The sequence below is a fragment of the Camelus ferus genome, chromosome 3 (genome assembly GCF_009834535.1).
Source record: "Camelus ferus isolate YT-003-E chromosome 3, BCGSAC_Cfer_1.0, whole genome shotgun sequence".
Lineage (NCBI taxonomy): Eukaryota > Metazoa > Chordata > Mammalia > Artiodactyla > Camelidae > Camelus > Camelus ferus.
In genome coordinates this window covers 71,377,023-71,386,614 of record NC_045698.1, presented here as the reverse complement: position 1 = coordinate 71,386,614, position 9,592 = coordinate 71,377,023, and the positions used below count along the sequence as shown (strand labels likewise).

The 9,592-nt window shown below is 31.3% G+C and overlaps 1 long non-coding RNA gene across 1 annotated transcript in view; it reads right to left on the bottom strand.

Annotated features, from left to right (window-relative positions):
* Positions 1-2,080: 2,080 nt before the first annotated feature.
* The window catches only part of LOC116662640, a 107,073-nt gene continuing 99,561 nt past the window's right edge, over positions 2,081-9,592 (bottom strand). The window contains exons 2-5 of the long non-coding RNA XR_004318619.1: positions 7,926-8,046; positions 3,161-3,277; positions 2,594-2,631; positions 2,081-2,485 (exon numbers count right to left, since the gene is read on the bottom strand). This is a non-coding gene — a long non-coding RNA (uncharacterized LOC116662640). The remainder of the gene's footprint in view (positions 2,486-2,593; positions 2,632-3,160; positions 3,278-7,925; positions 8,047-9,592) is intronic.

Below are 9,592 nucleotides of genomic sequence, written 5' to 3'. Positions count from 1 at the left end.
AAGACACTTTTGCCACTTCAAGAAGTTAGGTAACACAAAAAGCATGAGTATGAAGTGTTTTCTCGTGTGCACGTAGATGCTCAAAGAATCTAGTTTGTGGTCTGATGAAAACGTGGATATGGAGTGAGGGCTGCAAAGAGCCTTATTTATGTGGTATTTTTAAAATTAGGTACTCAATTTTCTGTGAATTTTTATCAATGCAATTTAACATTTTGGAGGAGAAACTTACATATTCCTTAAAAAAGTAAAATCTTGAATATAGAATGAAAGTTTTGGAAATAAGGGCAGAGGACTTAAAGAGTTCACATTTTATGTAAAAAGTCCCTTCTAGGACTGTGGGTAAGTGAACTTAAGTTATCGTTGGCCTCTCCCTATTGATAACAATTTCTCTATAACAGGCAGTTTTCATTCCATTTTTAGGCAATTCTAGATGATACAAATTTCCTTCCAATACTGACCCAAATTTTTACCTTATTTGTCATTTACATATTCATGGTTTTTCAATTTGTAGCAACTCAGAAGAAATATAATCTCTGTTGCATATTAGAGATCCCCAAATGTTTGAAAATATTTACCATTGCTTCAACATCACCAGTATTTGATTTTAAATATCATGTCTTCTATTTCAAAATCATGAGGAGGATAGGAAAAGATCACATTTTTCTTGTTCATTTATGACCGCAATTGTTGGCAAATTATTTATATGTATTATTAACAAATGCTTTGGAGACATTATTTAGCATGTGAAGCTATTTATTTTATCACTGACTGGACCCCAGGCTGCTGTACTTTGTTGAATCCATCTATATCATCCTTCATTCTGTTAATTTTTTGCTTCAGGCATTGCTTATGCTTAAGACATCCCATTTACTTTTTTTTTTTTCAATTGAGTTATAGTCAGTTTGCAATGTTGTGTCAAATTCTGGTGTACAGCACAGTTTTTCAGTCATACATGAATCCATCCCATTTACTTATGATCTTTATAATGCATAAGTTAGGTAAAATAAAGCCTTCTAGATCAAATGAAATAACCAAATTCCATTAAACGACATTAATTTCATACTGAGCTCAATGTCAATAAGCTATGGGATAAAGATTTTTTAAGTAGTTCTTAAAGAGTATTCTTATACACTGACAGGTGTTTTTCTCTTAATTGAATAGTTAATGGGGCTTAAAGTGTGCCCACAGGATGAATAGAGTATACTGATTTAATATCTTAAGGATTAGGTAAAAATTCTCCCTTTCTCCTTAATCATTTATCTTACAATTCCATGATCCACATGGAACACCACTCATTTATTCAACATGTAATATTGGAAAAACTTGTATTTTTCAAATACTAGTAATACAAAAGAGGGGATATTCTCTCCACTTTTAAGGAGATAACAGTCTGGTGGGGAGAGAAATAAAATTAACAATTAAAATTCAGTGTTTCAAGGGAATAAGAGAGATTTATCCAAAAATGAGCAAACTAATCTTTCTGGTAATATTCAGAAAAACTGAAAAAGAAGTGATAATTGAATCAACTATTGAAAAGAGTAACACTCAACCATATATACTGTTTTCAAGAGAAGAATTTTACATATGTAATGAAAGAGGTAAAAGTATGAAGGTGGCAAATGGTATATCATGCAAAGTCTCAGCAAAAGGAAAACCAATGCTAGCTCCATTAGTACAAGAACATTCTTTAAGACAAAAAGTATTATCAGAGGTAAAGAGGGCAGTTTTTAATAGCAAAACACAGTCAATTGTTTAGAGGAAATAACAATCCTGTATGTCTATGCACGAATAACAGAACTTCAAATTACATAGAGAAAAAAAAATGTAACTGGAGGGAGAGAAACAAACCCACATTATAATTAGAGATTTGGTCACTCCATTCTTAGTATCTAATAGAATGAATAGAACAACCTTAACCAAATTAACTTGACATTTGTAGATCACTACACCCAACAAAAGCCAAACATACATTATTTTCAAGTTCAAATGAAATACTTTCCAAAATGAAGCCTCAAACAATCTCATTAAAGTTCCAAATAACTGAAATTATTTAAAGCCTGTTCTCTGACAACAAATAATCAAATTCAAAAATCAATAACAAAGATAAATAGAATATTCATCCTTTGGAACTGAATCAGCACACTTCTAAATTACTCATGTATTAAAGTATGAATGGCAAGTAATGTTAGAAGATATTTTGAACTATATTATAAAAGAAAAAAAGTTTAAATTGTTGATTTAATCATTCACTTTGAGAGTCCCCAAATATACACTAAATTAAATGCAATACAGAAAGAATATCATAAATGTAAGAGCAGAAGCTAATAAAAATAATATATAGATAATTCAAAAAATTAGAAAAGTTTACTGAATTTAATTGCTTGAAAGAGTTACAAAATTAAAATCTTAGAAAGAACAGAGAAAAATAAAAGAGTAAATTCAAGTAGCCAACATCAGCAAAGAACACAAGATATCACTGTAGATCCTAGAGACATGAAAAGAACAGTGAGAGAATACTCTGAACAGCTTACTACACAATACCAATGAACTTGAGCATAAAGGTAAAATGGAAAAATTATGAAAAATCACTCACCAATCTTGTTTCAAGAAGCAGAAGAGCTGAATAACTCTCTGTGAAATAAATTAGTTATAATTTAAAACCTTCCCAAGAAGATGACTCTAGATATAGTTTTACTTGTAAATTCTCTCCAATATTTAGGAGAAAATACTGCCAACCTTAAATAAATCTTTCCAGAAAATAAAAGAGTAATAAACAGGAATAAATAAGCCTTTTCAACTTATTTTAAGGGGCTAGAAATGATGTGATACAAAGCCTCTAGAAGGATAATTCAATCTAAGAAAAATTAAAGAACAATACTTATCACAAACGTAGACTAAAAATTCTTACAAAAATATACGAGTAAAGTACAGCAATATTCTAAGTTCATAATATATCCTGACCAAGTGTGGTTTATCACAGGAATCTTTATTTAACCATTGAAGGAAAATTAAGTGATTATTTCATAAATGTAGGAAAAATCACTTAGCAAAATGAATACCCATTCATAATAAAACTTCTCAGTGAGTAGGAAAAGAACTTTCTCAATTTATTACAAGGTATCTATAAAAACAAATAAACAAAAAATTAATAATAACTCACATCATTCTTTATGGTGAATTACTGGAAGCATTTCCCTTAAGGTCAAGAAAAAGGCAAGGATGTCCTTTCTCACCACTTATATTCTCCAAACTGCCGATGTACAAAGTTCCAAATACCCTAAAAATACAATTAACAGTACTGAGAGGCATAAATACTGAAAAGAAAGAGGTAACATGTATTCATCTGCAGACAAAATGAGTATCCACATAGAAAAGTCAAAGAAATCTAACACATTAACATTAAAACTAATACTTGAATTTAACAAGGTTGCAAAATACAAGTCCAATATAACAATATAAGTGCAGTTGAGCCTTGAACAATGAGGATTTGAACAACATGGGTCCACTTACACAAAGTTATTTTTCAATAAATACATTGGAAAATTTGTTGGAGCTTTGCAACAATTTGAAAAATCTCAGATGAACTGCACAGACCAGAAATATAATAAAAATTAAGAAAAGGTTATGTCATGAATGCATAAAATATATTTAGATACTAGTATAAATTCAAAGAGGCATAACATGAGTATATTTAGTATAAAATTATGTTTGTTTTCTGTTCTATAACTTTGCTTTTAAAGAATTACTTTACCAAACAGTATGCTTCTCTCTCGCTCTCCCCTCTCCTCCTCGTAATTAGAGAAACTGTATCAGCCTATCATCACAAAAAAGCAATTTTTAAAAAAAGATAAACATGTTTTCAATACTGTATTACAGTATTGAATACAACTATAAAACTGTATGCCATAAAAATTGCATAATGATCCATTCATTAGTGTACAGGCTTATCTACTGTGAAGCAATTATATTGCTGCTTCTTCATTATCAACGCATAAATTGTTATACCTGTAAATAAATATGAATTTCTGTTTCACGTGATTTTTTCATTTTTGAGTCGAGTAATACGTAGAACATCTACAATGCTTTGTATCATATAAGACAGTATTACTGTAGGCAATGACAGGTGATTCATCTTGTAAGCAGATAACGTAAATTGATGATATTCATCAGTACTGTACATGTAATTACAGTACTGTATATGTATTTTATCTTCCGTATGATTTTCTTAATAACATTTTCTTTTCTCTAGATTACTTTATTCTAAGAATACAGTATATAAATACATATAACATACAGAATATGTGTTCATCTACTGTTTTTGTTATCAGTAAGGCTTCCAGTCAACAGCAGGCTATTGGTAGTTATGTTTTGGGGGAATCAAAAGTAATACGTGAACTTCAACCTCATGGGGGGTTGGTGCCCCTAATCCTGGAGTTTTTCAAGGGCCAACTGTAATACATGTGCTAGAACGAAAAATTAGAAAATAAAATGTAAAATCATTTAAAATTCTACTGAAAACAAAAGTATTTAGGAACATTAAATTAAGAGTCTATAAAATTTATAAAATAAAAACTATAAAATACTGCTAGGAGAAATTAAAGAAGATCTAAATAAATGGAAATCTGTAACATGATCATGGATTTAGAAACTCAGTATTCTTAGGATGTCAGTACTCTTTAAGTTAACTTACAAATTCACTACAATTCCAATTAATATCCTGGCACTCTTTCCCTGGAGCAATAAAGTTAACTCAAAACTATTACTATGACATGCAAAGCACCAGGAGTAGCTAAAATTTTAAAAAGAACAAGTTAGAAGATTTATGTGACTCCTTTGCAAGGTTTTCTATAAAGCAATTAATGCAGTTTGGTATCAATGTAAGGATAAACAAATCAATTATTGGGACATCAGAGAAAGATCAGAAATAGACACATCGCTGACTTTCTACAAGTATGCTAAAACTATTTATTGGGAGTAATAGTCTTTGAAGGAATGCTGCTAAAATATTTAAATAGTTGTGTGGAAAGAAAAACAAACCTTAACTTCTATATCAAACATAAAAATTTATTCAAGTACTATTCTAGACCTAAAAACAGGAGTGTTTAGAGTTTAGAGTTGAGAAATCTAATAAAGTTTCTAAACGGAATCATGTGAGAATATTTTCATGGCCTTGATATAGGCAACTTTTTTTTATTGAAGATATACATACACAAAACCAGTAATCATATAAAAGGAAAAGTTTTGCTTATCAAAAGCAGCATTCAAAAACTGAACTAAGAACATACAAGTAATATGTACATCTGACAAACAGTATCTAGACTATATAATGAACTCTCCTAACAGAATAATAATGATAACAAAAAGGCAAGTGTAAAAAATGGGCAAAAGACAGCACTGACTGAAAAGGTTATGAAAAAGTACTCAATATTAGTGATCAGAAAAATGTAAATTAAAACCAAATTAGGTTCCATTTCATACTCACAAAAGGGCTAATATAAAATTTACAATGTTGACAAAAAGAGATATGTTGGCAAGGATGTGGAGCAACAGGAAATCTAATGCATTGTAGGTGACAGTTTAAAATAGCACAATCACATTTAAAAAAATCAACATCTGCCAACCAGCAGGTCCATTCCTAGTCATTTTTAAAAGAAAACTTAGAATTTATGTATACGAAAGACCTCTATAATATCTTGTGTAACAACATTGTTCATAATAGTCATACAACTAAAACCAACCCAAATGTCCTTCAATAGCAGGATGGATAAGCAATTTTTGGTTATTCATATAATACAATAATCACCAGCAATTAAAAAAGAACAACCTACTTATACTCCCAATAAATAATAATCTCAATACATCATGTTGAATAAAAGAAGCCAGACCACAAAATATATATTCTGTAAGACTGAATTACTTGAAAGTCACAATCAAGCTACTTTATCATGTTGGAAACCCTGAAAGTTGTTGAACTGGGTGTTGAAAAGAGGACTGATTGGAAACATGAATAAAGGACTTATTGGAGATGACAGAAATATTTTATATATTGATTAGACTGTGGGTTATAAAGAGGAATACATTTGTCAAAACCCATCAAACTGCATACTTGTTTTCTGTTTCATTTAAGTGTATTTAAAATACTGGTCACAAAATTAGAAATAAAAAATAGTGAAATTACAATTATAGCAATATGTATTTACACGTAACAATATACATTTATATATTGCAATTATATATTGCAATCTACGTTTTTATAGCAATGTAGTAATAACATTGACTATTAAAAGGAAAAAATTTTAATGTGAAGACTTCTAAAATATTTGGTTTTTTCCTAAGAAAATGGACGTAATCTGTAATTTTGAACACTGCTAAAATTAGAAAAAGAAGTAAATGTGGTAAAAACATTGAGAATAATTACTGAGATTTGAAGGAATTGATACTTTCCTTTCTGACCTTCAGAATTTGAACCCAATTAAAAGATAAATGCATAAATCTCAGAAACAAATCAAAGTATCTGTTTTGTTACTTATGAAGCTAGACTTGAGAATGTAAATTAGGTTAATGACAACCATGGACCCTGTGGAATACCTGCCCCTAAATTAAATGTATATGTTTACCTAGTTACTGTGATGGCTAGTCAGCCACATGTCCCCACCCCACGAGCAGGGCGTTTCCCCCTAAGATGATTGAACAAACAACAGAAGATGAACATGCAGGATATCTTTAGGAAAGAAGATTTTCACAAGAGAGAAGGAAAGGGAGTGAGGGAGTGAAGGGTGAGGGAGGAAGGAGAGCAGGAGGGAGGGAAAGGAAGAAAGACATGAAAGGAAGGGAGGAAAGGAAATTTCAGTGTGGTTCAGCTTAACCACACATTTACCAAAACAATCAAAACTTACAGCCCATAGAAATTTAATTAAATGTGCTTCTTTTGACAGCAAATTGTTTCAAAATAAATGAGTGTCTTTACACAGGCTACACATGATTCAGTCTATTACGAGCAGCACAACTCCCTGTTTTCCGATGCTGCATTTAAATCATGTATTTACTTTACCTGTCAGGCACCCGCAGGCACTGAATTTGTTATCTTGAAATATTAGATAAATAATTGTTATTTAAATAAACAAGGCTGGACCAGTTGATACTAAAATAAAACAAGACATATTAGAAGTAAAAGAGATATTGATGAAATTCAGATTTAAAAGGAAAGATTTTGGTAGTTTTTCTGCCTGCATAATTAAAATTATCCTTGTTTCACATGCCCTGTGTGTCTGCTGAACATTCTTTCTGTCACTCATTTCTTTACACCTATTTTTATTGGCCACTAATAATAGAAAGCCATTTCCATTCTAGAAGATGGCCTTGGCCACATCTAAACAATAGGTGACAAGCAGCCAACTAAAACCGATTTTGACAGTTGTAATCTAGATGTTCCACACTGGTTTATAATGGCTAATAAATGAGTGTTGAAATCCATCTTAAAAAGACTATTGAAGGTGATAACTTGTTATTTGCGGAAAGTTTCAGCATCTGAGTTTTACCTAGAAACGGTTCCTGAAAACAGTCATACCGTGGCCCCGGCACTGCGGTTCTCTGTAGTTTCACTCTCTTGTACTCTGCGTTGTGTCAGTGAGATAGACTCTTTCGAGGCTATGAAAGGGAAGCTGTGACATGCGTCTATTCTCACTTTGAGCCGTCAATGTATTTTATTTAAACAGTGGGCCTGAGCAGAGTGCTGATTCCTTTGTAAGCTGGAGGAAAGTCTTTAGGTTAAAATAATCTAGTGAATCAGTCTCTATTCAAACGCTATTTTCATGTCTCAGAACTTTAACATTAGCTTTGATCTCTATAACCATTTTTATGTACTTCTTCATATTATTTAACTTCTCCTTCATTAAATAGGAAAAAGAATCTTCACAATTACTTACCATAGCAACCACTGTAGAAGTAGATTCAAATGCCAAGACTGGCACAGAGTTCACAGTTGCTATAATCATGCCAAACAGTTTCCAACATGACCCTGTGTAGTTACTTTAAGGCTTTTGTATCCTGATGGGAACAGTGAAGTGGATTTGCTTTTAATCAGCACATATGAATATCATCACTGTCATCATCATTATCAACAACAGTGATAACAACAAAAACTACCTTGAGGGCTTCTATATAGCCCCCCATGCTAGACTTCATGTAATTTTGATTCTATATTATATTGGAATACTGGTTGCATAATGGCAAAAATGCTACTGCTGTACAGACATGTATACATCCACAACTGAATGAGATATGCAATACATAAAGGAGAAAAATATATACAATGTGTATATACACACAAGTCTATTTGCAAAATTATAAATGGTTACATCATTTCAGAAGAACATGAATAAAATTTTTATTACCTAAGTGAATAAGTGACAATGTATTATATATTTTTCTCTACATAAATGTACATGCTTTTAATATACATCACCTTTCAATTTCTTTTTTCTGTTTGCTAGAACACTTTATTTATATTTCTTTTGAAGTCTTATATTTTTCCATAAAAACTTCATGTAGCTACTTAGAAAAAGGGTGACTATGCCTCCTGGTCCCATCTTGCCTCAAGATGCAACTAATTTTTATTCTTTCCCTTTTCTTACCCTTCACTGAAACACATATGTATCTAATCCTTCTCTATGTCAATATCAGGCTTTGTCCTAGGCTCTGGAAAACCATCAATTAGCAAGAGAAATACAGTCTCAATCTCATGGAACTTGAAATATTTTAGGGGAGATAGACATTAGACAATTACATAATTAACAGATTTTAATTATGATGGTTGCAGTTCTCACTATCATCCAACCGGGTATCTATTCAATTGCTTTTAGATAAATTAAACCATTTAATTTGCTTTTGTTCTGAAATTTAAAGTATTTTTTCTGCTAATATTGGCATTTGATAAGTTGAAAAACAAGTGCAATATCATTCAAAAAAAGGTATGGATGGAAATTTTCTATATACTTGCTTGATAACAAGCAGTGACATTAATTAAAAACTCCAAAGAGAATGATACCAATGATAATTTTCACAGAAATATTCCTGGTTTTGAATAATTGTAAAAATCATGAGGTACAAGTTTTGAAGTGTGGGTCACAAAGTTAATGATGACAATTTGCTATGGAGATTATTTTTTAACCAAATATGATACAGAAGCAGTTGTTATAGTAAAGAAAACTATATTGTATACATTTTAAAAATCAAGTTTAAAGTTAAAGACAAAAACCAATGCTTCTGAAACTTCTAATTTTCAGATTGTTATAAAATTACTGTAATAATTTAAAAATCAAATAAAAATATATAAAAGGCAGAGAGGGAAGATAGCAAAGTAAGAAGACATGGACCTCACCTCCCACCATGAACACATGAAAACCTTATCTACTTGTGGAACATTTCTCATGGAAAACTAACTGAAAACTGGCAGAAGGACTCCTGTACAACCGAGGATATAAGAAAGATACACACATAATCGAGAATGACGGGAAGAAAAGCACCATGCAGGGACCCATTCCCCTAGGAGAGGACTCAGATTAAAAGGAGATTGCACAGGTCGACACTCACC